Here is an 11,607-nt window from a genome sequence, read left to right on the forward strand (position 1 = left end):
CCTTGTAGCAACGAAATTGACAGTTCATTTTAGCAATGAAACGTGTTTACTCGTTTGAGTAACGAACTTTAACTTCCATGAGAATATGAACGTTGCATCTCATTTGGGCAACATATTTTATCTCTCATGATGATAAAGAACTTTGTTTTTGTACAAACTTATTTTCTCAATTTAACAATATACTTTTATTATTGGAAACCTTATCAAAACATTGATTTTAATTCATGGAACCAATATTATTTTGTTTATCTGTGAGTACTCACCAACTATTTTTATAGTTGACGTTCATTTTACATGCTTTTTCAGGAATCATCAAGTAGGTGGCACTTAGGGACACTTCACTTTTAGGAGCATTCGTATGTGTTGTATTTCTATTTTTATTGTAATTTCTTTTAAAAGTTGTCCAAATCCATTGTAAATTTGTAATGATTTTTAATACTATGGTTGGTGTTGTCTTTTAACTTTTGCTATGAAACCCTTTATACTGCCACGCCTCGTGTTTCCGCTTTAGTGGGGTGTGACATTTCCGGACTTCGGTCTGATGCAGTGGGCAAGGCCCAGTATGTGATTTATATGTATTGTATGGTATGTGGTAGTTTAAGGGAGCTCACTAAGCTTCGTGCTTACAGTTTCAGTTTTAGTTTCAGATACTTCCGCAAGTAAAGGGAAGAACTCGGGATGATGACATCGCACACACCACAGCTTCAGTTTTTGTCATGGGAGTTTGTTTTGATACTTGGTCTGATTTGATACAGTTGTATCATGACATTTATTATGGCTTGAGATATTTGACGTATGGTTTTTATGATATGACGTTCAATATATTATTTTATTATTATTATTAAAACAAAATTTTTGGGTCGTATTTTGGGATGTTACGTTAACCCCATTATTTATCTGCCAAAAACCCCCGGTACATAAAATAACAAAACTCATAATTTTTTTCAAAAAAAAATGTAACACTAAAACTGATCGATCTAATATGCAAAGGCAGCTAAAAATGAAAAAAAAAAAATTATTTCAAGAAAACCGTGGCAAATAACCATTCTGCAGAGACATTAATCTCTCCACGGAACTCCTCGTCAGCTACTCTGCGAAGGGATTTATGACCTGCCAAAATCTCCCTCCGTGGAGGGGTTAATGTCTCCGCAGAGGACCCTGCGGAAGGATTTTTTAAACAATGAAAAATGAAACTTTTTATGATTCCGCGGAGGTCCGCAGAAGACCCTCCGCGGAATCCATGTCTATAATTGAAAAAGACATTTTTTATGATCAAATTTTGAAATTGCCCGCCGATTTTATGTCTATTGGCAGGATTTAATTAAGGCATGTTGTATACAATTTTTTCCCTATCTTACATGGTATTTTGCAACGGAATAGAGTTTTGGACAGATACCGCAAAGTTATACGCTCATTTTTTGAGCAGGCAGACATAGTTAATTAAGGCATATATACGGTCCATTACATTTATAATTCTCATTTTGCAAGCTGGAAAATTAACGTTGTTAAACTATAGTGCTATGGTAGTTTTCTATAATAAAAACTAGAAGGATTTCCCCCGCGTTGCGGGGGTCGGAAGGTGTCATTTTTTGTGAAACTATAGTACGTAGGCCGAATTGGTAGCCACAGTAAAGTATGTTGCTATTCTTTGCAACCGAAAACCACAAGCTATATAAAGAATTGTAAGCATTAACGGAATTACTCAAGATGCAAGAGCACTTGGAAGTATATGCTGGTGTTTTGTAGTATATGCAAGTACTTTATTACTTTGAGACCTTTGTTGACAACAAAGCATAATACAAAAGAAAAATTTACAAACATGTGTACTTCACTTATCATTCAAATCTCAACTAACTTCATTTTTTTCATCTCCAATAATCATTCACAACACACAGATGACAATACCAAGTAACTAATCTTCAAGAATCTTAAAGCAAACAGGTTGGTTGAAAATTTGAATCAAATGCATATTTAATCATTTGATGATTCAATTTGCAATCAAAGATAAAATCTATTTTGTTTTGTGGCTCTGGGATCTGTTAAGGACCTCATGCATGTGCCATAAAGAAGCATCCCATACAACTCCATGCGTTCATATCGCCCAATACACATTCTGGTCCTACTTATGACCAGCCTTCTTTGGGAGTCTCGGTTTTTTCAGTTCCCATTCATTTGTGAAAATAGATAATAAAGAAAAACATACTTTTTGTCAATAAGCAGGTTATCAAAATAGCTTAATGCAAGAAAAAGCAATGTACTTCATTTAATTTTTTATAGCTCTCTACTTTCATTTGTTCCCATTGCGACGTCATGCCTGGAAAAATATAACCAAATCTAGAATGGTCATCAAACTGTAATGAAATTTTCATTGATATGCTAAGAAAGAAAATTATAGGTAGAATATTATAATTGAGTAGACAATCTAAAGTACAATGCTATAACAAAATTTAAAAAAAATGGAAGTAGAATGTTATGATTGTGTATATTAGTAAAAAAATGGAAAGTGTAATGACGCAAAACGTAGAAAATAAGGATGAAACATGAAGCAAACCTGATTGGTGTCAATTTTGCCAAAAACTTTAAATTTGTCAAAAACTTATAACTTTTCTAAATTTTAACATAACAAATTGTAGTATGGTCAAAGTGTATGTATTTTCTATTTTTATCCACTCATCCAAACACTACACCCAAATCAAACCAAAATCACCATTTATGGTTCAAGTTGCAGTTTAACCGAAGTGAATCATTTTTATACAAAATAAAATATTATCATCACATTTTTTAGTTTTTTTTAATCAAACAAAAAATGCATTTCGGTTAAACACCTGTATATAAATCTCTTCCTTTTTAGTTATTTCATATAATTTGTAGTGGTAAATGTATGAATTAGCAATGTACATTTATTTCTGTTATAAATAATAAAAGTGGGAGGCTATAAAAAAATGAAAATATAAAAAATGAGAATTCAGGTCAGTTAAGGTGCTTAAAGTTAGGGGTAATTAGGTAATTGTACATTTGTCTAAATATTCATACCTGAGCCATGTCTTCTAATAAACCATTGCCAACTTTAAGGTCTGAAACGACATGAATAAGTAATTAGCAGCCAACACTTAACACTAATTTAAAGAAACAAATAATATTTGTTAATCTAAATTAAAATTATCGTCTCCTTACTTTTTTTGAAAATTATAAAGGTGGTTATCAGACAGAACTCGTAACATTTTTTTATCCCCAAAAGCAAATCTGGAAAAGACTTTTGTCCATGAAATTGATGACAGAGATAACGGTTTACAGTAACCACATGTAAAATAACCATTTCCAGATCAACATATAATAATGAACAATTAATAAGATTATAAACAAAAAATTAATTATTTCCATTTAAACCTCAAAAAGTTATTTAAACCTAAAACTCGAAATGAATTTGAAGTCGTTGTTTGAGGGATTTTATAGAAATTTCAGTTCCTACTTGAAGTATAATGAACATATCGCCCTTTTTAATAAATATTTACTATTTTTTATTTTTATTCTATAATATTATTGTATTTGTATAAGATAAAAGGACATCATGTGTTGATGTTGTCCCATCAAAAAGAAATTAAGCATTTGGAGGAAATCTAATATATTGATGCTTGCTTGGAAAATACATCATTAACCAATAAAGCTGATTAAGAAACAAAGGAATACTAATACACTAAAAAACTGGTTTTATATAAATGAACATCTTACCCTTACCAGATGTGAAATAGAAACTGGAATATTTATCTTTCTAGTAGTTTCCATGTTATCTAATACAAAACCCATGACTTCCTTAATCTGAATTCTTTATAATGTCAAGGGCTTAGGGCATGAATCATATCATCATATTCATCTCTTGCTGCATCAGATAGTTTTTCTTTCTAAGTGAGTTTCATGTTCAACTTTTTTAGCTTCACATACCTTGAAGAACCATATATCGAATGTTTTATAAGATGAAGACCTGAAAAGAAAACTCCATACAAAGTTGAAACAAATTATCTATTTTTTTAATTGTAATTTTATAATTTCAATTCATATACAAATATAGGCACTATGCTTCAGTTTTAACCCATAATAGCAATGTACCTTTGATTAAAAAGCAGCAACCATTTATCAGCATTCAAAAGTTGTCCGGAACCTGTGCACAAAGAAAAAAAATATTGGTATTTATAATGCATTAAAGATCTCACATTTTTATATTGAAAAGCAATAAATGTTTAAAAAGCTTAAATGTGAACTGGAGCAAATGTAAAAGTGATATAAAACTAATAATTGTTTGATAAAAAAAACTAAAAGTGACAAAAAGCTCACATTTATTTAATATAGTACCAAAACATCAATAAAATATCTATAAATGACCATATACTTGTCTCCATCCCCCAACCTACAAAAAAAAATTAGCTTAATTAACCATTTTCGTATAAAATAAAATAACCACACTCTAATAAATAAATATAAACAAATTTATAAAAAGTTAGTATTGAACAAATTAAATTGGTTGCCATCAAACCATATCATGTGGGTGTGGTTGCTAGTTCACCACCTATTGACAATGAGAACATTAAGAGTTGTAGTGAGGCTTCTTGTAATTCTAAGCGACTGATTTTCATGTGTTCACCACCTGTTGATTTAGTTTCACAGTTGTGAACCTTCAAATTGCAACCAAATACTGTAGAATAAAATGGAAAACTGAAACATAATTAGAGCTTTTTATCAAGTAATTATAAAACAAAACATTGATCTAATTAAATTAAATGAATATTAAAATCTAAACTATGGAATATATCCCCTTTTGTTGCTCTTGATGGCGCAGAGGAACAACTAAAGAATAAAAAAACATATAAGTCATACGATACCAAAAACCATTGGCAGCTGAAATTAGAAGAACCTAAAACACAAAAAAGCAATAATACATAAAAGAGATTATTTAAACGTACTTGTGGAGTTAAGAGAGACAACTGCTAATTCTTGGTTGGACTCCGGAGAGCCAAATATATATTTTCCTGCAAAATATAGTTCCCTATTCATAGGCAAATCGTTTCCAAAATAATCAAATGTAAAAGATTCAAAGAAGAATACATACCTCAAACCCATCAACCATCAAAGAAATTTGTTTGTGTCTGCTATCAATTTCATGTCTCTTTTCTTCCGATTAGCCAAAGAAGGAAAACCAAACATATTAATTGTAAATGTTTACCTGAATCCATGTTGCCTCCGTTTTCCTTTTTCTTTTGCTCGACAGATGAGCACGCAAATATAAACCAAAGGCCTTTGGAAAATTATTAATCATGTCAGTAGCTTCATCTTCATCTGTAACAGCAAATATAAACCAAAGGACGAAAAGGAATAAAAGAAATCAATGCAATAGGTAGATGGAGAACAAAATGAACAATCACCTGAAAAAAATTGTCGATTGAGCATGTACAGTTTTCACTTCTTACAAATACATCAAAGCTTAGGGCATTCTTTGGTTGATACATGATTTCTACAATTGGAGGTGTGCAAAGCAAAATCGATCAGTATCGTAACTGGATTCGCAAGGAGATGCAGAATCGACAGGTTGCTCATACCGTAGAACTTGAAGTCAACGATTTTCAGAAGAAGAAGGCATGAGACGGTGGTGGTGGTGTTGCTGTTGTGCCGAGCGACCACCATCCAAGAAACACTATCTCTTGACCCAAATTCACCACCGAATTCGTCTGTGGTGATCAGATTGTTCCCTGCCCTTTCCCACTCGACGAAATCGCCGGGAACGAAGCAACAGGAGCCATTGGAGCAGCTCCTGCCGCCACCCATAAGGAAGAGTTGATGGCGGTGGTTTGTAGAGACAGTGAGGGGGAAGAGTCGATGACGGTGGATAGAGAAAAATTTACCTGGAGCACCGATTAGGGGGAGAAACTGAATTGGGTATATTAGGCGGTGCGAAGGATGAAAACAAATGTCAGCGGGTTGTCTGAGAAGAGAACACGTATGCAGTCTTTTATCGGTTGAAGATAGAGCAGGTTAAGGTTAGTAGAGGAGGTGGAGGAATTATCGAGAACAGGAGGGGTCCAAAAGGTACTGTTCAATTGGGAATAAAACAATAGACAATTTTGAAAAAAAAAAGACAACAACATGATAATAGAAGGGGAAGATTTGTGAAAAAGAAAGTAAATATACTGTAGCTAAGTAGCAAGAAATTTGTGAAAAAGAAAGTAAATATACTGTAGCTAAGGAGCAAGAAATTTAATATATAGTATAATATAATTACCGACATATCTATTTTTCAGTTAAAATTGATTTTTTTATAAACAAATAATAAAATATTAGAATATTTATTAAACTTATTTATTTTCAATTAACTATTATTTTATTAACAACTATCAACAATTTTTTTACTGTGAATATGTTACTTATTTGTAACCGTAAATAAGGATTTATAAGTGAACAAATTATCATGAAGTAATACAAAATACTTTTTATTAATTTTCTTTTATTGTGCAAGTTTTTTTTAATAGATTTTTATTTAAAAGAATATTAGCATATATATGAGACAATTGCGACACATATTTTATTATTAAGTAATTATCAGTTTTTATTTAAATATTTAATATCCTCTTATTTTTACATATTGATTTATATCCTTTTATTAAAAACTTAAAAAAAAAACATTGATTATAATAAGACAATGATAGTGACGATACAGTTAGAAGGAGAGTACCAAAGACCCGTCCGCAACCGAATGACAAATTATGTATAATTCTCGTCTAGAATTTTATAAGCGAATCAAGCCTATGGAAATATCTTTTATGAGTATATATGATTAATTGTTTACTTTTATTTCGGATTTTTTACGTAATATTTAAAATTAAAATAATGATAAAGATTTGTTTGAATTTTATTTTTCTTATAATAATATTTATAACATCAATGAGATATTAAGTTGATGAAAATTTATTTGAATTTTTTTTTATAATATTAATTATGTTATTATATTATAAAAACTATATTATTTTTGTTTTTTTATCTTAATAAAAAATATAAAATTATTAATATTAATAAAGTTAGTAATAAAAATATAATTATTAAATAATAATAATCTATTGATTAGGTAATAATGAACTAATAATAAAAGTTTCTAAATAATAATTATATTGTGGTTATGATTTTAAAAGTAAGGTTAATTATATGATAATAATTACCATCATTTATCTAAAAAGTAAAAAGTAAATCTAATGATTTAGGTTTGTGTTGTAGATTGGTGTGTACAAAATAGGATCCTTTTTGTTATCAAAGAAAGGATTGACAAAAGCACAGACATCACCTTTCCAGAACCTCCCATTATTTTTTTTATGAATAGGAACGAGAAACCATTCGGCTCCGATGCCCCGTCATTGACACACGGCCACACAACTTCCCCCACTTCAGCCTAAAAAAAACTCACCATGTGAACTTGCAGCGGTTGTAGCGACTTCAAAAAAGGGCTAGGATTTATCATCTTAATAGTTGAAAAATGCTTGAATTTATTTTTGTAATACTAAAAAAATGCGGTTTTAACTTCTATAGCATTCAATGATCCGGTCTCCATCTACCATGACACTTTTTACGGCTATTTGACTTTTTTTTAGTGAAGAATAAAAAAAAAAGAAAAAACTAGTATTCTCATTCCTTCCACTATCCACTTAATCTTAGATTTTTGGGCTAGTATTATCAAAATCGGCAACTTTTAATTTTTTTTTCTTTTAATATGGAAAGCCTTTCAATATGAACATTGGCATCTCCAACTCCATTATCTAATCCCATATCAATATCTTCCAATTTGCACAGCAAGTCCTTTCTTTCTTTCTTTGCTCTTTGTTTGACTTATTCCAACTTCTAAGCTTATTCTTCAAATGCTTAACTTTATTTTTAAAAACCAAAAACTTGTTTTCCTCACCATCAAATTCACGGTGTGACCAAGCCTCCCTCACAATTTGATCGAACCCATCTTGCAACATCCAAAAATTAACCATTTTAAAAGGTCCTCGACCATAATTAATTCCTCCTTCAACTTGATAGGACAATGATCCGACCATAATATTAGAAAATTTATTTCACTACAAATAAAATGACATTTAGTGACACACATTTTTAATGACATATCTTTTTTTATGCTACTATAGTATGTTTTTAGTGGCATATTTTATATGTCACTATAAAATTAATAGATTTAATGGCACTTAACAATTTATGTCATTAATATTAAAGTTTATTAATGGCATAAAAAGTTAAAATACCACTAAAAGCTTTATATTTTGTGTCATATATTTTTTTATATGCCACTAAAGTTTTACTGTATGATTTGAATGATTTGTGTTTGTACCATTAAAAAATTAAATTCATGTTTCTTATTCCCCTCTCCTTATGAATTAGCATGTTAAAAAGTATATATGAAATTTGTTAAGAGTATGTGTTGGTTCACACTTGACATGGCTAAATGTTGCAGGGGTTAAATATAAAGTAGTTAAATATTGTTTTTGATATTTATTTTTGTGGTATGAGTTGTTTGTGACATTATTACAAAGTAATGGGTTACAATGCATAATTGTGATACTGATCCGGGTTAACACGCGGGTTGAAGGATTCGTTTACCCGAGTATATATTGTGTTGCAGAGCTTGATTTAGATTAGGGTTTGTATACTCTCTTTTGAGTTCTTTAGTTTTTCTTAATCTTCATAGTAGATTAGGTTTGAGTGGTTGTAATGAGCGTAGATTAGGTTTATGTAGTGAGGATTTCTTTTGTAAGTAAGTAAAAACCATCTGTCTATTTGTCTTAAATTGATATAATAGATGATCGTTAGGAATATTTGTTTCTATGTTTTTCACATGGTATCAGAGCTTTAGGGCTCCTATTTTGTGCGATTTTGCAGGTTTGTCATCCACAATAGTCAAGAAAAACCTATAGCCTTCTCCAGTAGACACTTTATAGGGACTTCATACATCTAGATGAATCAATTCTCCAAGTTTGGAAGAACTATGAACACTAAGAGGAAATGACTCACATGTTTGCTTAGCCATATAACAGACATCACAAGGACACAGAGAAGTATTATCAAAACTAAGTTTATCTTTTAAAGAATTTAAAGCTTGTTCAGCAGGATGATCTAACCTACTATGCCATGTAAGTTAATAAACACAACATTTAGCAAAATTACAAGAACTAATACCCGAGGGAAAAGCATCAAGATAATACAATCTCCCAGACTCTCTACCATTCTCTACCACCTTCTTTGACTGTAAAGCCTGAATTTTACAATTATGCTCATTAAAAGCAACTTCAAAATTTGTGTCTTTGCACAACTTATATACATAAAGAAGGTTTACATTAGAATCTGGAACAACAAAGACATCAAAGCGTGTTAAGTTTTTTAGAAAACTGTAAGTTTCCAATTTTTTCAATTTTAGCAAAAGAACCATTTGGATGATTTACAAGAAAGTGTCATGTAGAAGTGACTCAGATGAAGTCATATGTTGATTAGCACTTGAGTCAAAAATCCACTTTTGATGGTTAATGGTAGAGTTATAAAACTAAACAGAGGAATACTTGCCATATTGGCACTGACAAAGTATCTTCAGAACTAGAAAATTTTTCATTGATAATACTCAAGAGCTTGTTATATTGTTCACTTGTAAGACAATGAGTTCCACCACTTCCAGAGACATCAAAAGTAGTATAGAAGAGGAAGAACTACAAGAAGGAATAGATGAAGAATTAACAGAAAGGATTTATTTTGATTTCTTTGATAATCACTATTAAATTTATTCCTAGGTTTAAAGTCTTTTGGATAACCAATCAACTTATAACACCTTTCAATAAGATGTCCCTTAAGACCACAATTCTTACATTGTAAGTTTTGATTTCTTCTCCCATTAGAATTAGAATTTTGACTTCTTTTATCATTAAAGTTTCTATTAAAAGCAGAGGATTAACTTTTAGACACACTAGAGGTAGATGACAGAGCCCCATTCTTCTGATGAGATTCCTCTCTAAAAACAATTAAGAAAGCAGTTTTAACGTTTGCAAGAGGATCCATCAGAAGAATATGACTCTTTACTTGATTAAAAGGGTCGTCAAGACCACTTAAGAACAACATTAACTTCATAAGTTTTGAATGATCATTATATTTAGTAGCAGCTTCACAAGTACATTCAGCAAGATTAATAATACCACCAAATTCTTTCCAAAGAGTATCATGTTTATTAAAATACTCAGACAAAGAAGACCTATCTTGATTAAGTGAGTTAATATGTTAATGTACATTAAAAATAACAGACTTATCTGCCTTGTTATAAGTTTCAAAAAGTTCATTCCAGATATCTACAACAAACTCAGAGTATGCAACTGAATTTATAATTGTTTTACTTCTTTTTTTAACATTTTGTTGAATCAGTTTGATTCTAAAATTAAAACAGTTCGTTTTGATAATGGAATTGAATTTTTATAATCTTAGAATGAAATAAGTTTTTGAGCTTAATGGTATTTTTCATCAAACATCTTGTGTTTATATACCACAGCAAAATGGGGTGATGTAAAAGAAACACAGACATATTCTTAATGTTGTTAGATCTTTACTTTTTCAGTCTGTCTCCCTGTAAAGTATTGGGGAGAGGCTATTCTAACTTTAGTTTTTTTGATAAATAGAATGGCAACTTCTATTTTAAAAGGTTTATCTCCATATGAACTTGTTTTTAAGAAAGTACCTGCTTTTGAACACTTAAGAGTATTTGGTAGCTTGTGTTTTGCTACAAAACTTAATAATCGGGATAAATTTTTAGAATGGTCCGAAAACTGTGTTTTGCTAGGTTATTCTTCTGAGAAAAAGGGTTATAAATTGTTAAGTCTTGATACTAATTCAAATTTTGTTTCCAGGGATGTGAAGTTCTATGAGTCAGTTTTTCCTTTTAAACTGAAGTCAACAACTGTTGACAACCAATTTGATTTTACTAATTCAATAGACCCTTTTTCCTATGATGATGAAAATGGTTCTGAATATGTCAATGATTTAGTTGATCTGGATGAGTTGAGTGTTAACCATCACATGGATGGTTCTAGTGCAGCTCAAAATCTGAATGAGACTGCTTTTGATACTGCATTAGTTGATAATCACAATAACAAGGCATTTGATCCTTCATCTGATAGGACTATGTCAAGTCCTTTAAATCTAATTGAGTAAAGTAGTCATTTAGATTCATTACCTACTCTAGGAAAATCAGTAGGGCATCTAAATCTAGAAAAGAGTCTCGTATGCCTGTGAAATTCAGTGATTATATTGTTGAAAGGAGGCATACATATAGTATTGAACGTACCCTTAATTAATTTGTTCTTAGTATTGAAAATAAGTGTTTTTTGTTTTAACCATAATAAAACTATTGAACCAAAGAATTTTGAAGAAGCCTCTACAGATCCAAATTGGATTGAGGCAATGAATAATGAAATAGAAGCCTTGTACCGTAATCATGTAGGGTTTTGTATACTACAACATGCTATGGTGAACATACAACCCTAAATACCTTGGATCTATGTTTTCAATAACTATACATGCAAATGGATTCCAAGGCATTAAACCTAT

The 11,607-nt window shown here is 30.7% G+C and overlaps 1 long non-coding RNA gene across 11 annotated transcripts; it reads right to left on the bottom strand.

Moving 5' to 3' along the window:
- Positions 1-1,810: 1,810 nt before the first annotated feature.
- On the bottom strand, positions 1,811-6,079 carry LOC145072419 (uncharacterized). 11 transcript variants are annotated; one of them, XR_013691019.1, is made up of 11 exons: positions 5,589-6,075; positions 5,415-5,503; positions 5,102-5,328; positions 4,956-5,021; positions 4,529-4,839; positions 4,330-4,402; positions 4,105-4,156; positions 3,736-3,979; positions 3,175-3,243; positions 3,034-3,074; positions 1,811-2,314 (listed from the first exon to the last, which is right to left on the bottom strand). It is a non-coding gene; the product is annotated as an uncharacterized LOC145072419 (long non-coding RNA). The 11 variants fall into 11 exon arrangements; XR_013691018.1 differs by having other exon boundaries at positions 3,730-3,979; XR_013691013.1 differs by having other exon boundaries at positions 3,175-3,979; positions 5,589-6,078.
- Positions 6,080-11,607: the final 5,528 nt, after the last annotated feature.

Source organism: Lactuca serriola, chromosome 9 (genome assembly GCF_051521515.1).
Source record: "Lactuca serriola cultivar US96UC23 chromosome 9, Lser_US96UC23_V15, whole genome shotgun sequence".
Taxonomy (NCBI): Eukaryota; Viridiplantae; Streptophyta; class Magnoliopsida; order Asterales; family Asteraceae; genus Lactuca; species Lactuca serriola.